Source organism: Staurois parvus, unplaced genomic scaffold (assembly GCF_062004578.1).
Source record: "Staurois parvus isolate SC_StPar_1 unplaced genomic scaffold, SC_StPar_1.0 ptg003601l, whole genome shotgun sequence".
Classification (NCBI taxonomy): domain Eukaryota; kingdom Metazoa; phylum Chordata; class Amphibia; order Anura; family Ranidae; genus Staurois; species Staurois parvus.
The window spans coordinates 240,674-259,786 of record NW_028321397.1 but is presented as its reverse complement, the minus strand read 5'-3'; the positions used below and the strand labels follow the sequence as shown (position 1 = coordinate 259,786).

The 19,113-nt window shown below is 45.1% G+C and overlaps 1 pseudogene; it reads right to left on the bottom strand.

Annotated features, from left to right (window-relative positions):
* Nucleotides 1-2,553: 2,553 nt before the first annotated feature.
* LOC149427633 (U2 spliceosomal RNA) lies at nt 2,554-2,714 on the bottom strand (annotated as a pseudogene).
* Nucleotides 2,715-19,113: the final 16,399 nt, after the last annotated feature.

Below are 19,113 nucleotides of genomic sequence, written 5' to 3'. Positions count from 1 at the left end.
TCCAGGGGGCAGTGCTGCCCCCCTGAAAAACGCCGCCCTAGGCAAATGCCTTGTTTGCCTTGTGGTAAATACGCCCCTGGTGCCGGTAGGGCTGCTTGTAGTCTCCAGCAGGGTGACAACGCAAAACTGAAAGACTGTTGTCACCTTGTAGGAAATAACTGAAAAATGGCCTTTATGGCAGGATCGGCAGAGATTATATTAGTGCGCATCCATATTGGTTATGATTGATAATATTGCATTAACTACTTGCCCTTCAGAGGATTCCCCCCTTTCCTGACCAGGTCATTTTTCGCGTTACGGCGCTGCGTTACTTTAAGTGACAATTGCGCGGTCATGCAACGTGTGCGCCTAAATGAAATCATGTCCTTTTTTCCCCCCACAAATAGAGCTTTCTGTCAGTGGTATGATCGCCTGTGCATTTTAAATTTTTTGCATTATAAACAAAAAAGAATGACAATTTTGAGAAAAAAACAAACAAACAATATTTTTGACTTTTTGCTTTAAAACATGTCCAGTAAAAAAATTTAAAAAATCAAATTTCGTCATAAATTTAGGCCAAAATGTATTCTGCTCCGTGTCTTTGCTAAAAAAAAATCCCAATACGTGTAAATTATTATTTTTTTTCTTTAAGTCCAAAGGGTGTGAAAAAAAGAAAAACCCATAAGTGAACCAAAAATTGTACAAGTGCAAAACACCAACACAAAAAAGTGCACTTAGGGTTGTGCCTTAGTCCACCCCCCCCAAGGGGTAGGACCTCTGCCCTGATCCCCCGGGGTGTGAGGCTCCTGACAGGGACTGAGGTTTCCACATGGTCCACCTAGCCAAAAGGCGGACCCCTTTCCTTGTGGCTAGCCGAAGCCGACCATCAAGTACTAGGTCAGGGGGCTCTCCCGAAGAGAGACCCCCCCCCAGGGACAGGAGAGGAAGGAACCTAATGGCCACGCATCCTCCCCCTACACTTCAGGGCATGGCCGAGGACCCACACCCTACCGTCCATGAGGAAACAAAACACACACAAAGTGAAAGTGATTCAAATGCGGGAGAAAAATAAAAAAATAAATAAAAATAAACAAATAAACAAATGAATTAAAAAATAAAATAAAAATATAAATAAAAATAAAAAAATAAAAGTGAAAATAAATAAATATAAATAAATAAGTGGCCGTGCAATTGTGCCCTGGATAGGACCTGAGGTCCGTAGCATAAAAATTGCCCTGGACTTAACCAAAAGGCCAAGCCCTATAAGGCGCAGTGCAGGATAAGTGTTTGAAGCAGTAACCATGTGCACTGTTCACACGTGGGATCCCACCCCCATGTGCTGCTAAGAGCACCCCTGGGGTGACCACTCAGGGGTCACTGCTCTCCGCACTCTCTGCCTCCCCGACCCCTGGCCAGACAAGGTAGATCCATTCAGATCAGGAGGAACTGGTTTTCGCAGGGGAATTACTCCCAGGCCCCAAATGCCTGTGGGTGCCTTGGTTTCTCTTCCAGCCGGTACTCTCAGAGCCCCCCATCATACCAGCAAGGGTACTATACAGCCAACCATCCTCGGCAAGAAGCAAGCATGATGGTGGAGCGCCCCTACTGGACACTGATAAGAACAGATTTTTAATTTGAAGTCCACGGAAGTGCGAAAAACTAAGAACCCGTAAGTGAACAAAAAACGTGCTAGTGCAAAACCAACACAAAAAAGTGCACTTAGGTGTGTGCTTTGTCCACCCCCCGAAGGGGTAGGATCAGGGGCGGACTGACAACTCATGGGGCCCCCGGGCAATAGGGGATCATGGGAACCTGTGTCCTTGCTCAAACTCAAAAAAGCCTATGAAAAAGGTACCAGGGGCATCTCATGGGGCCCCCTACTGACACCGGGCCCTCGGGCAGTGCCCGAGTTTCCAAATGGTCAGTCCACCCCTGGGTAGGATGTCTACCCTGATCCCCCGGGGCACGAAGCTCCCGACAGGGACTAAGGTTCCCATGTGGTCCTCCTGGCCAAAAGGCCTGGTGGACCCCTTTTCTTGTGGCTAGCCTAAGCCAGCCACACAGTACTAGGTCAGGGGGCTCTCCCGAAGAGAAACCCCCTAGGGACAGGGGAGGAAGGAACCAAAAGGCCACACAGCCTCCCCCTAGACATCAGGGTAGGCCCGAGGACCCACACCCTCCATCCTGTGAGAAAAAAACACACACATAAGTGAAAAGTGAACAAATGTGGGAGAAAAAATAAATTAAATAAATAAAAATAAATAAGCGGCCGTACAATTGTGCCCTGGATAGGCCCTGAGGCCCGTAGCATAAAAATTGCCCTGGACTTAGTCAAAAGGTCTAGCCCTAAAAGGCGCAGTGCAGGAAAAGTGTTAGAATCAGTGACACATTGGGGTCCCACACCCAAGTGATACTAAGAGCACCCCTGAGGCGACCACTCTCAGGGGGCACTGGTCCGCGGACTGGACTTTCTGCCTCCCGGCCCCTGGCCAGACAAGGTAGAGCCATTCAAACCAGGAGGAACTGGACCCCTCCGGTTTTCCAGGGGGAATTACTCCCAGGCCCCAACAGCCTGTGGGCTCCTCGGTTTCTCTTCCAGCCAGTACTAACCATCAGGACCCCCATCCTACCAGCGGGGGTACTATACAACCAAGCAGGAATGATGGTGGAGCGCCCCTACTGGACACTGATAAGAACAGATACTACACTTGATCTTAGCTAAAAGGCCGAGATTTGGCACCAATTGTTACCTATGACCAAGCCCAGGCACAAGCACACTGACCTTACCCAAAAAACTGCTTTTTTTAACCCATACTCCTTTTGTTGCACATTAGGGAGAGTGTTCTGATCCAATTGCAAAGAATCATGATCAACCTAATTTTCATAATAAAGCCCTTGTACACGACTTTGGAAAATAAATGTGATAAACGCAAATATCGCATGACATTACAAAAAATGAAATTACTGCCATTTTATTCTCCAGGATCTCTACGTTCAGAAAATATATCATGTTTAGGCCCAAAATGGGCGTTTTAAGATGTATGTGACTTTGGCAGCAAAACGGTTAAACGAGATGGGTGCAACATCTGGTGGAAATCAGAGGATCTGCACAGCGACAGCTGCGGGCTGTATAGCAGCGTTTTTAGTCTCGGCCAATCAGTGTTATCGGGAGATTTTGGCACCGCGCTCTCTCGGCACGTTGTACAATAGCATCAATTTTTCATTTTTTTTTAGGATTGTTTTTTGAAGAAGTGAGCAGAGAAATTCTCTTAAAGTGACCCCGTCGCTTTAAAAATCAATCACGTCCTCTCTCTACATTCTGAAAAGTTTCTGTATTGTTTTTCAGCACCGCTCGCTGCGCGACGTTTAGCGCCTCTTTATGCGTTCCTGCAATTTTCGGTGACAGGGTCAATAGGGGTGACGGGATGGAGCATGGGAAGGAAGAGGTTAATTGTCCCCTCTTTCCTCTCTTGGCTTCCTAATTAGCACAAATGTTTCTTTAACGCCCCCCAAAACAAGGCGGCGAGCACAAAGCGCGGTATGAATGGGGGCCATTCTCCCCTCCCCCGGCGCGGAGGCGTTTTGGCACTCTTGGACGTCACACAATTATTCCTTTGTTTTAAGATCGTGCCTCCGCTATGACAAAACGTTACGTTGGACCGTCGGTACCTCGGATCCAGGGAGCGCGGAGAGAATGTCGTCACACGGAAGACTTCAGAGTGACGCAGTGTAGGAGTCGTTCCCTCCCGCAGGAAGTGACTCTACAGCAATGCTGGTTCATGCATTGAAATGGAAACGATCGTCCTTTTTCATCCTTGAGCTCCATTCGGTGACTTTGCTTAGCCTGAGATGATGTCATCAGTCTGCTGCAGGCAGGAGGAAGCATTTCCTCAGTCCCCCCCGCCAGTGACCAGTCTGCTGCAGGCAGGAGGAAGCATTTCCTCAGTCTCCCCTCCCTCAGTGATCAGTCTGCTGCAGGCAGGAGGAAGCATTTCCTCAGTCACCCCTCCCCCAGTGTTCAGTCTGCTGCAGGCAGGAGGAAGTATTTCTTCAGTCACCCCCCCCAGTGATCAGTCTGCTGCAGGCAGGAGGAAGCATTTCCTCAGTCTCCCCTACCCCAGTGATCAGGCTGTACATGGTAACTTTGTAATAATAGTAATAAATATATTAAACAAAGAAGCTCCTCTTAATTTATTATTATTATTATTATCATTAATAATAATAATAATAATAAATTAAGAGGAGCTTCTTTTTTTAATATATTTATTACTATTATTATTATTAAGCTAGGCATGAAGTTTTAAAAATTAAATCAAAATAAAAAGCACTTCTTATTTATTATTATTACTATTAGAAAAAGATAAACTTTTATTTGATTATTACTTAATATTATTTTATTATTAATATTATGTTAGATATGAAGTTTAAAAAAATGAGCTCAAATTAAAAGACATTTCTTGTTTCTTATCTCCTATTATTTATTTTTTATTATTATTATTAATATATTATTATTATTATTATGCGCTTCTTATTTTTTATGTTATTATTATTATAGATATAACATTTAAAAATATTAAATCAAATTAAAAGGCACTTCTTATTTATTATTTACTATTATTTATTATTATTATTATTATTATTATTATTATTATTCAGGATTTATATAGCTCCAACAGTTTACACTGTGCTTTACAATATACAGGGAGACAGTACAATTACAATACAGTTCAATAAAGAAGGAATAGGAAGGCCTGGCTCATGGAGCTTAAAATCTAAAGGTTGTTTTGGTATTATTATTATTATTATTATTAATAATAATAATAATAAAATGTTTTTTTAAATTAAGGCATGCTTTTTTTTATTTTATTAATATTATTATTATTATTATTATTAGTAGTAGTAGTATAGCTAAAAACATTTTTTTTTTTTTTTAGTTTTGGATGGGGTGGGATTAGAACCTCTGACAGGTTTTTATTGCTTCTAGTGCCCTGTGTTAGGGAGATTCATCCTCTCTTTTTGTCCTGTTTACCATTTTCACTGGGAGTGAAAGTGAAAGAAAACACCCGATCTTGGGCTGTCCTCAGAACAGGAATAGAGGGGACATTTTCCAGTGGAGACACTAATTCTGGTGACAACCAGGTATTCTGTGCCCTTATTTTGTAGGGATTTCCTCTCACTTCCTGTTTTGACTATGGGAGAGGAAGTACATGGGAAATCTCCCCAATGGGACACAGCATGTCAGTTTTTTTGCTGACTTTAAATTAAAAGGTTAACAAAAGATGAAAAAATGTATTAAATTAAAATCTGTCTATTTATTATTTGATTTTTTAAAATTATTTTTTATTGTGATTATTATTATTACATATTATTACACATAATATTAAGTGAATGACTTAAGTTACAAAAATAGCTCTCATAGACTGCAGACATACTACAAGAGGTGGTCAGAGAGTGCAGACACAAAACAGGAGATGGTCAGAGACTGCAGACACAAAACAGGAGATGGTCAGAGACTGCAGAAATATTACAGGAGATGGTCAGAGACTGCAGACATACTGTAGGAGTTGGCCAGAGACTGTAAAGATACTACACAAAATGGTCAGAGACTGCAGACATACTACAGGAGATGGTCAGAGACTGCAGACTTACTGCAAGAGATGGTCAGAGACTGCAGACATACTACCAGAGATGGTTAGAGACTGCAGACATACAACAGGAGATGGTCAGAGACTGCAGACATACTACAGGAAATGGTCAGAGACTGCAAACATACCACCAGAGATGGTTAGAGACTGCAGACATACAACAGGAGATGGTCAGAGACTGCAGACATACAACAGGAGATGGTCAGAGACTGCAGACATGATACAGGAGATCAGAACAGGAACGGGGAAATCTTCCAATGGGGACACCAGTTTCCTCTCACATGTTGTTGTGTCTCTGGGACAGGAAGTAAAGGGAAATCTCCCCAATGGGACACAAACAGCAAAAAATAAACTGAGGGGATTTAACCCTTCCTTACTCTGTCCAAAACTAAATGGAAAAGTCTTGTCCTTACTCACAGACAGTGCAGAGTATAGTGTAGCTGGGGGTTCTCAGAGATCAGACCCCCTTCCACACACATACGGAGGGGATGGAGCAAGCACCCACGGAGGTACGGCGGAGGAGAGTGGGGACGGTTGGATGAATGAATTGGCAGGCAGTGAAGCCAGCGTTCTTCTGCACAGAGTCCTGGCTGCATAGCAACTGAACACAGGGTGCAGTGAAGCTTGCACCGTTTAACTTCACCGGTCTGCGGTGCACTCGTTTTCTGAATGAGTTCAAGCACGCTGCCATAATCGCATATTTCCAAACAGGCCATGGCGTGAAGTTGGGTTGGGGGGGGGGAGGGGGCATTTATTATCCCGACATGTGGGGTGGGTACGGTTCTATACATGTGGAGGATCTGATATGTACAAGGAGGGTGAATTCTGCTCCATACCCCAGGCTGGATGGAGTCAGATGATAATCTGTTCTTTATGTCCCCCCCCCACCCCACCGGGCGGAAGTCACTGACACAGAAACATTAAAGGGACACTCCACTTCATTTATTTAGTTATTTCTTGTGTGTGACTGAAGAGTCAGGAGTTCTGATGGAAAATATCTTCCCTGTCTCCCTCTCTTCTCCCCTTCTCTCCTCCTCTCCATTTCTTTCTCTTCCTCCCTCTCTTCTCCTCTTCTCTCCATTTCTTTCTCTTCCTCCCTCTCTTCTCCCTTTCTCTTCACTCCTCTTTTCTTTTATCTCTCCTCTTCTCTTTTTTATTCTCTTCCCTTCTCTCCTCTTCCCTTTTCCTTCTCTACTTTTCTCTTCACCTCTCTTGTCCCATTCTCTCTAATTCTCTCTGTTTGATTCTCTCTCTTTCATCTCTTAACTCTTGTCCTATCAAACTCTTTTCTCTCTCCATCTATTCTCTTCTTTCTTTCATTCTTGTCTCTCAGTTTTTTCTTTCTCTTTTCCCTTTTTTCTTCTCTTCTCTTCTCTTTCATTCCCTTCTCTTCCCTCCTCTTCTCATCTTTTCTCCCATTCTCTCTAATACTCTCTCATTTTTTCTTCTTCTCATTTGTTTCTCTCTCTATCATCTCTTAAATCTTGTCCTATAAAACTCTTTTCTCTCTCCATCTCTTCTCTTCTTTCTTTCATTCTTGTCTCTCTCTCAGTTTTTTCTTTCTCTTTTCCCTTTTTTCTTCTCATCTCTTCTCTTTCCTTCCCTTCTCTTCTCTTCTCTTCTCTTCTCTTCTCTTCTCTTCTCTTCTCTTCCCTTCCCTTCCCTTCCCTTCCCTTCCCTTCTCTTCTCTTCTCTTCTCTTCTCTTCCCTTCCCTTCCCTTCTCTTCCCTCCTCTTCCCTCCTCTTCTCTTCTCTTCTCTTCTCTTCCCTTCCCTTCCCTTCTCTTTCCTTCCCTTCTCTTCCCTCCTCTTTTCTTCTCTTCTCTTCCCTTCCCTTCTCTTCTCCTCTCTTCCCTTCCCTTCTCTTCCCTCCTCTTTTCTTCTCTTCTCTTCTTTTCTTTTCTCTTCTCTCCTGTCCTTATTCAGCAGGGGTCATTAGAAATGATTGCTCACCAATTGGATCCTCCAATAATCCTCTCTGCCATTTCTCTGAATCCTCTGTGAGTGGATAACAAGCAATCGGAAGGGAAGTCGGTGGATGCTCACTTGTGTGGGACTTTCTCTGAGCATAATGAGAAGGTGTCAGGAAATTTCCTCTCTGCTTCTCTCTCTGGCTGATTTTTGTAGGGGATGGCTGATGGTGGGAATCCGGCAAGGATTTGCTCATGCAGGGAAGATAGTGAGCGATTCTGACTATTGGAAGCAATCATTGTACAGCTTGCTGGAAAATCTCTGAGAGTCTGAAATTTTCCCCCAAAACATAAAACTTCTCGATGATACGTGTTTCATCCACTTTTGATATGAAATGAGAGCAATCTGACAACTTTTTTTCTTCCATATCGAACGTTACTGATGAAAAGCGGGGAAGAAATTGATCAGAATTGGACTAGAAATCGATTAGAGCTCACTGCAACAATTTGGTTGATATCCAAAAAAATGTTACTTTTAGGTTGCTTCTCATTAGGGCTCTTGTGTGACGGTAATTTAAAGGGAACAGTTGAGATGTCTTCTTCTGGGAATTAGCAACAATGGAAGATAGTTTTACAGAACCAGTAAAGCATGCTTGTTATACTCACTGTGGAACCTAAGGGGTTAATCCTCTGCATTGTGTAAAAAAAAAAGGATGTTTGATCCTGTCTTCTCTGATCCTCCCCTTCTTCTACTTTCCCCAATCCATATCCTGATAGAACAGAGTCTTGGGGGCAAGCTGCACATGCTAAGTTTGGTGTGTATGACTAGAGAGTTTTTCTTGGAAGAGTGAATGTGATCAACACAGGGCCATTAAGCACTATCCAGACAGAGGTCAGGGGTCATGCAGCCTCATAGGACAATCAGGGGAGAATGAAAACTCCTCCTACAAGCTTTAACCAGTGCTCTGCTGGACACTGATAGAAGTCACAAGACTGCTATGTACTACCGATGAGAAAAGGTATTTAGCGAATTATATTTACTAAAATAATTGCATTTCCATGTTCTGTGTACTGTGGGATACCAGATATAGTGAATGCAGGGTCCTGGGAGACCAGATATAGTGAATGCGGGGTCCGGGGAGACCGGATCTAGTGAACGCAGGGTCCGGGGAGACCGGATCTAGTGAACGCAGGGTCTGGGGAGAGCGGATATAGTGAATGCAGGGTCCGGGGAGACCAGATATAGTGAATGCAGGGTCCGGGGAGACCAGATATAGTGAATGCAGGGTCCGGGGAGACCAAATATAGTGAATGCAGGGTCCGGGGAGAGCAGATATAGTGAATGCAGGGTCCGGGGAAAGCGGATATAGTGAATGCAGGGCCCAGGGAGACCGGATATAGTGAATGCGGGGTCCGGGGAGAGCGGATATAGTGAATGCGGGGTCCGGAGAGAGCGGATATAGTAAATGCAGGGTCCGGGGAGAGCGGATATAGGGAATGCAGGGTCCGGGGAGACCGGATATAGGGAATGCAGGGTCTGGGAAGTCAAAAAACAGAAAATGCTGTACAATAAACCCTCCAAAGCTATGTGCAGTCCAAAACCCACAAGTCCAATCTTTAAATCAACTTCTTCTTGTGTTCACAAATTCCTCCGTTAATATACCTCAAAAAGAAAAAATATTCACATAGTGCATTATCCTTTTATATATATCCAAATAATAGTGACTTTATTCAAGTGAATACCCAATCACATTAAATCAGTGAAAAAGTGAACAAAGTGAAAAAAACTGTGAAGCCAAAATAATGAAAAACCACGTGAATGTGAATCACTCTTCAGTGCTTTCATCCAACCAGCACTGTGACACTTCTAAATAAGGAATGCATACCCTTACCAATATTCAGAAAAAAAGGAAGCTTTTTCATATATCTTTCCCAAAGGAAGGTGGGAGACAGTCCTCCTATTGGTCTTTACTCCATATAGTCTGCCTTCATATTACCACCAAGATCCACCAGCCTTGAAACTCCATATATCCATTCCATATAAATATAAGCATACAGGAAACACAAATAGCATAATACCGCCAGAACCAATCTTAAAAATAACTTTAATTAAGGTGCTCACATTTTGACAGTATAAAAACCGCTTTAAAAGGTATTAAGAAATGTTTTACAGCAAACCAGGAAGTGCCCAGGGGAAATCAGACGATCCGCCCTCATCCAAAATGGCCGCCGGTCAACTTCCGGTTCTCGTGTGCGCGTTGACGTCACTTCCCTTGACGCGTTTCGTCATCGACTTAATCATAAGGGAATGTAGGGTCTGGGGAGAGCGGATATAGTGAATGCAGGGTCCGGGGACACCGGATATAGTGAATGCAGGGTCCGGGGAGACCAGATATAGTGAATGCAGGGTCCGGGGACACCGGATATAGTGAATGCAGGGTCCGGGGAGACCGGATATAGTGAATGCAGGGTCCGGGGAGAGCGGATATAGTGAATGCAGGGTCCGGGGACACCGGATATAGTGAATGCAGGGTCCGGGGAGACCGGATATAGTGAATGCCGGGTCCGGGGAAACCGGATATATTGAATGCAGGGTCTGGGGAGAGCGGATATAGTGAATGCAGGGTCCGAGGAGACCGGATATAGTGAATGCAGGGTCCGGGGAGAGCGGATATAGTGAATGCAGGGTCCGGGGAGACCGGATATAGTGAATGCAGGGTCCGGGGAGAGCGGATATAGTGAATGCCGGGTCCGGGGAGAGCGGATATAGTGAATGCTGGGTCCGGGGAGACCGGATATATTGAATGCAGGGTCCGGGGAGAGCGGATATAGTGAATGCAGGGTCCGGGGAGAGCGAATATAGTGAATGCTGGGTCCGGGGAGACCGGATATAGTGAATGCAGGGTCCGGGGAGAGCGGATATTGTAAATGCAAGGTCCCGGGAGAGCGGATATAGTGAATGCAGGGTCCGGGGAGACCAGATATAGTGAATGCAGGGTCCGGGGAGACTGGATATAGTGAATGCAGGGTCCGGGGAGAGCGGATATAGTGAATGCCAGGTACGGGGAGAGCGGATATAGGGAATGCAGGGTTCGGGGAGAGCGGATATAGTGAATGCCGGGTCCGGGGAGACCAGATATAGTGAATGCAGGGTCCGGGGAGACTAGATATAGTGAATGCCGGGTCTGGGGAGAGCGGATATAGTGAATGCCGGGTCCGGGGAGACCAGATATAGTGAATGCAGGGTCCGGGGAGACCGGATATAGTGAATGCAGGGTCCGGGGAGACCGGATATAGTGAATGCAGGGTCCGGGGAGACCGGATATAGTGAATGCTGGGTCCGGGGAGACCGGATATAGTGAATGCAGGGTCCGTGGAGAGCGGACATAGTGAATGCAGGGTCCGGGGAGAGCGGATATTGTAAATGCAGGGTCCCGGGAGAGCGGATATAGTGAATGCAGGGTCCGGGGAGACCAGATATAGTGAATGCAGGGTCCGGGGAGACTGGATATAGTGAATGCAGGGTCCGGGGAGAGCGGATATAGTGAATGCCAGGTACGGGGAGAGCGGATATAGGGAATGCAGGGTCCGGGGAGAGCGGATATAGTGAATGCTGGGTCCGGGGAGACCAGATATTGTGAATGCAGGGTCCGGGGAGACTAGATATAGTGAATGCCGGGTCTGGGGAGAGCGGATATAGTGAATGCCGGGTCCGGGGAGACCAGATATAGTGAATGCAGGGTCCGGGGAGACCGGATATAGTGAATGCAGGGTCCGGCGAGACCGGATATAGTGAATGCAGGGACTGGGGTTTAGTACCACTTTAAAACCGGCCATAGATGGTTCTAATCTCGCCCTGTTCATCAGGGACTGGCCGAGATTTGAACCATGTATGGGAAGGCTGATCAATCGATTTGACCATAATAACTTGCAATTGGGAGGTTTTTGTGTGTGTGTGTAAATATGTATGTAGGTATGTGTATATTAGTGTGTGTGTTTTTGTATGTGTATGTGTGTGTATGCGTGTATGTACATGTGTGTGTATGTATATGCGTATATGTACATGTGTGTGTATGTGCTTATGTTTGTGAGTATGTGTGTGGGTGGGGGAAGGGGGTGATGTTCATAGCTCAACTGCCTGTTTTTACTAAGCTCACCACACATGTTGCAATCTGACTGTACAATCTCCTTTAGATCCACCAAAATCTATATAGTGAATGGGGAAAGAACAAAAAGAGGGCGCACAGGCCTAGTGCATTACCATAAAAAATGTTTAATAAAAAATAATAAAGTAGGTGTTGTACTCACAAACGACAATATAGTCAAGGCACATCATAAAAGAACAGCTGGATCAACACCGCGCTGAGTAACAGTCCGCAATAGGGAGTTTAGACATCCAACAGGCTGACGCGTTTCGAGGACTTGCCTCTTCCTCAGAGCCAACTGACCAAATGTCTGCTCCCTCTTTTATATGCTCACTACTAGTTAAACCAAAGGTCACATGGGCCATCCTGGACACTCCCCTGTGCAGGTGGAGGAGTCATAGGGGCATCGACATAGTGTAAGTAAACACGAAAGGTCTATAAAAAAATAAATAAATAAATATATATATATATATATATGTGTATAAATAAAACCATTGAAACTAGTGACAATCATAAAATCATATGAACCATAAGAAGTGTGCACAGTGAAAAATGAATAAATAAATGGAAAGTTACACATATATAAAAAATAATAAAAATCCTTCCCTGGTGATGCACTGCACTGCTCGCCTTTAAATAAATGTTTTATTTTTAGTTTCAATGGTTTTATTTATACACATATATATATATATTTTTTTTATAGACCTTTCGTGTTTACTTACACTATGTCGATTGCCCCTGTGACTCCTCCACCTGCACAGGGGAGTGTCCAGGACGGCCCATGTGACCTTTGGTTTAACTAGTAGTGAGCATATAAAAGAGGGAGCAGACATTTGGTCAGTTGGCTCTGAGGAAGAGGCAAGTCCTCGAAACGCGTCAACCTTTTGGATGTCTAAACTCCCTATTGCGGACTGTTACTCAGCGCGGTGTTGATCCAGCTGTTCTTTTATGATGTGCCTTGACTATATTGTCGTTTGTGAGTACAACACCTACTTTATTATTTTTTATTAAACATTTTTTATGGTAATGCACTAGGCCTGTGCGCCCTCTTTTTGTTCTTTCCCCATTCAGTATATTTGGATTCCCCCGGTCCATTTGAGGGCAGCAAGGTGTGCATGTTCCAGGACATTCTCAATGTGGTTGTAGCATCGAGTCCATCCCCAAGCGCAGGAGCATTTGTGTTTGCTGGTTAAAATCTATATAGTGCAAGGGCCTACCTGACTGGAGACAAATTGGTTAGATAAGGTAGGTGTTCATATTACATAGCTTTGATAAATGTAAAATTGATTGTACAAAGATTGCATGGTCAGATTGTAACGTGTATGGTGACCCTTATGCCTAGTACACATGATGAGAATATCGGAGGAATGATCATAATTTTTTTTTTTTTGCATGCTATTCTCCGTATCGAAAATGAAGAGGTTACTTACGAAAATTCTCGTACGACAGAATAGAATTTCGGAAGCGATGTCATGTATTTGTATTGTATTTGTATTGTATTTTCGGACGACTATTGTACTGATTAAATGAAAATTGTACAATCTGGAATCGTACGAGAAAAATTTTCACTCTTGTCCCTTCCTTTTTTTGTCGCATGAACTGTTGGGATCGGCTCTTGAAAGATGTGTACTAATGATCAGGTTATCATACAATCACTCTGCATACAATCCTTTTCGTATGATTTTCTTATCGTGTGTATGGGCCTTTAGTGTTTATTATTATAAACGTTCGTTATGGTTTACTTTACCAGACAGAAGTGACCTCTAGAGCTGGAGGGAATATACAGTACAAAGGCTGAGAGAGGCAACAGGGGTCTGTAGTTTCCTCAATTGTCCAGAAGGTGGCAGGCTTTCACTGTGTTAAAAAAAGAAACAGCACTTTGATACATTGTAACTGGAGAAGATCACCCAAGATAAAAATACCTTTCCCTCCAGATCTGATGACTCCTCGGTGATGTGTTATTGTCGGTAACAGTTAGGATTTCTGAGACCCTCTGGATCCTCAAGACACTTACTCCATTAGACGACTGTCATTGGATCAAAAATGTTATGGTTGTCACTGGAATAGAAAGTGAGGGGAAATCGTCCAATGGGGACGATATCCTGTAACAGCTGCCCAATTCTGACAATACAACTGTGCCAGCAACTATGTGATGTAATGGCCTGTGTGATTAGATAGAAATCAATTGGATAGTATAGGTTTGGGGGGGGGACCCATGCTGTTTTCTTATTTTAATTTTTTAATTGTCAGACAATGCCGCAAACTCTTTTGACATTCAGTGTTGGCGGGGAACCCCACTGACAGCTGAAACATGAATGAATGTCTCACTACTAAAATATCGCATGTAATAATAATAAAACTCACGCGGTATTTTAGTAACTGAGCGGTATGCTCAGATGTCGCTTAGTGAATTGTCCCCTCTGTTCGAAGTTTGCGGTTGAACTTTCATTTGTTTGAGCCTGGGATCCAGGGGTGGACTGACCATTTGGAAACTTGGGCACTGCCCGAGGGCCCGGGGTCAGTAGGGGGCCCCATGAGATGCCCCTGGTACCTTTTTCATAGGCTTTTTTGAGTTTGTGCAAGGACACAGAGGCCCCATGATCCCCTATTGCCCCGGGGGCCCCATGAGTTGTCAGTCCGCCCCTGCTGGGGTCACATATATGTGGTGCGGTATATTGCATGTGATTCACGCAGGAACTGCACCGCATTCCTCTGCAAATCACATGTGATATGTGTGCGGTGCAACTGGAGCCATACATTATGTATGGCTCAAATCGCACCGCACCCGCACCCGCACCAAAAATGTGCAGGTACCTTTTTTTTGGTCCGCGCTAGAATTGGATCACATGGGTATTCACACCTATGCAATCCGATTCTGCAGAGCGCACCGCGTTTTGCGATCCGCTTTCAGGTGTGGTTAACTTAACATACACACCTGCAGCGGTTCACATGAATGGGGTGCGATTCTGATGCGGTGCAGAATTTGCATAGGAAACGCTGCGAATTCCGCACTGCATCAGTGTGAACCCGGGCTGAATGTTTGACCTCGAACCCGATAGGGTGGTGTTCGGGCCCATCACTAATTAACCTCCTTAGCGGTATTCCCAAGTGTAGCTCGGGGTAAAATTTGAGTACCAAGAGCGGTAACCCCGAGCTACACTCGGGCTTACCATGCTGCGTTGCTCAGGGAGTCCCTGCAGCACTTACCTTGTCCTTCACTCCCACCATGTGTCCCCTGCAGCGCCCCCGGCCATCTCCTCCAGCCGATGCCGGCATCCGGCTTCCGTGTTCCGGTCCCTGTGACGTCGGGACGTACGGGCGCCGGAACCAGCGGCAAATTAGAATTTTTAAAAAATGTCATTTTTTTAAAAATTATTATTACATAGTAAAACATTGCTGTTTCAATGCATTTCACATACATTTTGTCCCGAGTGCTTTGTCCTGCGCCCTGCCTGCATTTTTACTGTTCTTTCTGCCTGGAAACTTAGAAAAGTCCATGGCGTCCAAAAAGCGTCCCTTTAGGTCAAAAGCGGTTTTAGATCAGCTAGAGAACAGCGATAGTAAATCAGAACCACTTGCAGAATTGAGTGATAATGATTTGTGGGGGAAATTCGTCATCAGACACTGAAAACAATTTTGCGACTGCTCAGTGATGTGCGAATTTGCCTCTGTATTTCAAATTTCAGTGTTTTTGGTTTGATTATAATATTGAATTAAATGTATTATTATTATATTATTATTTTTTATGATTATTTATTAAATTATAATTTACGATTTTGTGTTTCAAATTTTATCCTACCCGGGATGTTTACTAGACTCTTGTTCGGACAGATTTCAGTGAGTTATTCCTAAAAATTACAGCCTGCAATAAAAAACTACATATTTCCATGCAAAAAAATGTACCGCTTTCAGCACAAAAAATCGGAAATAATCAGACCGCTAGGGAGGTTAAAGGAGATTGTGCAGTGATTGTATAATCTGGACGTAGCATGTATTGCCAACTACAGACTGAATCCCAAATCAGCCAATGCGTATAGATCATTTAAAAACTCTTTACAGACGCAATTGACATGCAGATTCCCCCCCCCCCCGTTCACCCTCTCACGCCGCGTCCCCAGGGGGGCGATGTCCTCAGAATAAAACCCATTAAATGGCGGAGTTGCGACACGCAGACTCGGGAGACACCTGGTCCCGGATATAGATTAAATCTCAGATCATTACCGGCAATGAAGAAGAGGACACTCAGAGTAATAGGGAATGTAATGAGGACTCGGTGAAGAGCCGCAGACACTGGTGAAGGAGTGGAAGGCTCCAGATTATTAAACATCGTTCTTTATAGAGAGAAATGGGTTCCAAACGTATCGAAAAATGTGCCGCCGGCGCCGAGACTTCATACGAGGAAACCTGATTGTGTGAGATGAGAAATGAGATTTTGTTCTCCTTTTGTAGAGTATTGCGAGGGAAGGAGAACATCAGACTTCGAGGACATGTCCACCCCAACAAAAACTCCTCTTCAAGAAGAAAATGTGCAGTGGGTGTGGCCAAGGTGTGCAATCTCTTCCAGCAATCCTTTCTTCTGTCACCCCCCCCCCTACACTATCAGTGAATGATTGTGTCAGAGATCTGCCTTCCTACAGGCAGGATAATGCCTTTAACCCCTTGCCCTCTAGAGGATTTACCCCCCTTCTTGACTAGGCCATTTTTTATTTATTTCAGGTACTTATATAGCACCATCAATTTATGCAGCTCTTTTACTTATATATTGTACATTCACATCAGCCCCTAACCCTCAAGGGGTGTACAATCTAAGGTCCCTAACTCACATTCATACATACACATACTAGGGACAATTTAGACAGGAGCCAATTAACCTACCAGCATGTCTTTGGAGAGTGGGAGGAAACTGGAGTACCCAGAGGAAACCCATGCAGGCACAGGGAGAACATGCAAACTCCAGGCAGGAGGTGCTGTGGCTGGGATTCGAACCAACGACCCTAGTACTACCAGGTGGAAGTGCTAACCATTTAGCCACTGTGCTGCCCTTTTTTGTGATATGGTGCTGCGTTACTTTGACTGACAACTGCGCGGTCATGCAACGCTACACCCAAATGAAATTTACCTCCTTTTTCCTCACAAATTGCGCTTTCTCTTGGTGGTATTTGTGCGTTTTTATTTTTTGCACTACAAAAAAAAAGACTGACAAGTTTGAGAAAAAAACTATTTTTTTTTACTTTTTGCTATTAAATAAGTCTCTCTCTCTCTCTCTCTGTCTCTCCTATCCAATCCCTTTTATCATCTCTCTCTCTCTCCCCCTTTCCCCCTCCAATCCCTTTTATCATCTCTCTCTTGTTCTCTCTCCCTCCCTCTCTCTCTCTTCCTCTCTCTCTCTATCTCTTCCTCTCTCTCTTCCTCTCCCTCTCTCTCCCACCCATCCAATCCCCTTTATCACCCCCCTCTCTCTCTCTCTCTTCCTCTCTCTCTCTCCCCCATCCAATCCCTTTTATCATCTCCCCCCCCTCCCCCCCCCATCCAATCCCTTTTAGCATCCCCCCCCTCTCTCCTCCCCATCCAATCCCTTTTAGCATCTCCCCCCCTCTCTCCCCCCCTCTCTCTTGCTCTCCCTCCCTTTCTCTCTTCCTCTCTCTCCCCCATCCAGTCCCTTGTATCATCTCCCCCCATTCTCTTCCCCCCTCTCTCCCTCTCTCTCCCCCTCCCCCATCCAATCCCTTTTATCATCTCTCCCCCCTCCCACTCTCTCTCTCTCCTATCCAATCCCTTTTATCACCCCCCCTCTCTCTCTTCCTCTCTCTCTCTCCCCAATCCAATCCCTTTTATCATCTCCCCCCCTCCCCCTCTCCCATCCAATCCCTTTTATCATCTCCCCCCCCCCCTCTCTCATGCAAACTAGAAAAGCTACAATTTCTGGGGAAATTGTGTGAAGTGTTCTTGCCTCCACCAGTAGTCTACAACTGGAGTGGGCGGAGTAACTGGGTGGAGTGGCTTGTCACTGTGCTGGCTGCTCACACACCTGGGTTCCTATGGCAACTCACTCTACAGCAAGGGAAGAGAAGAGCGGTTAAAAACAAACTGCTCCAACTTGCTCACTTCACTGGCGGTTGCCATTTCAAACGGTTGTAGTATAAAAACTATAAATCCTACAGCAAAGAGCTTTATATTGTGAGAATCCCAGACCTACATTTTGATGCATAGTATGTCTCTGAAATATTAAAAATGAAGGCACAGTCTCAGTTTAGAAATTGCCCTTCAAATTTGAGGTGGCAAGAGTGGAGTTTCAATGAATGTCAATGGGCGGCGTGAGTTGCAAACAAATGGTCATATTGTGAAAACTATCAGGACTATGACTTAGCCGTGGACATTTTTTGTGGCAGCAGGGATAGCTGAACGTTTTGATATAAGATTTGTGTAGGTGGGCTTGAAAATGAGGGAGTGATGGCAGTTTACAAATCATCTCCTGATTTTTCAGCTCACACTCTAGCTTTTGTCAGCTCCCACTCTAGTTTTGAACATTCCGCCATTCATTCCTATGGGACCAATTTCACCACAAAAACGTTGATATTTTGTGAACCATTCTGCGAATAGTTCCACAAAGTAATGGCACACCAATCGGGAACAATCCGCACGTTTCCGTATATTACGGTCTATGTAGTGTAAAACTGTGGGAGGAGTTAGGGGGGTAAATGTGGCTATAATAATAAGAATATATATGTGAGATAACAGGAAGTGGTCGCCATGCAAGAACACTTACCGTATTTGCCGGCGTATAAGACGACTTTTTGACCCTTGAAAATCTTCTCAAAAGTCGGGGGTCGTCTTATACGCCGGTACACATGTTAGGGGGGGCTGCGGCATTAAGTACAGGGGTTTGCAGGGGCTGACGTCTCTTACCTGGATCCAGTCCCACGACGATCCGGTCCAGGAAGCGCGGCGTCTCCTTCAGTTCGGCCACTGGATGTTCGTGCGGCTGCGCGGCTCCGCCTCCTCACCGGTGATTGGCCGCCAGAACTGTAGCTCAGGAAAGGCACACAGGCGGCCAATCACCGGCGAGGGGGCGGAGCCGAGCGGCCCCGCAAAAATTGAGTGCCGGAGCAGCAGGTAAGTGCTCTGTGTAGAGGTGCTGCTGCAACCACATATGCTGGCTGCAGCAGCACCGTACTAGAACAGGGTCAGCAAGTGTCAGTGGGAGGAATAGTGCCCCATCATTGGTGTCACTGATACCAATGATGGGGCACTATTCCTCCCACTGATACCAACGATGGGGCACTATTCCTCCCACTGACACCAACGATGGGGCACTATTCCTGCCCCCCACTGACACCAACGATGGGGCACTATTCCTCCCCCCCACTGACACCAACGATGGGGCACTATTCCTCCCCCCCACTGACACCAACGATGGGGCACTATTCCCCCCCCC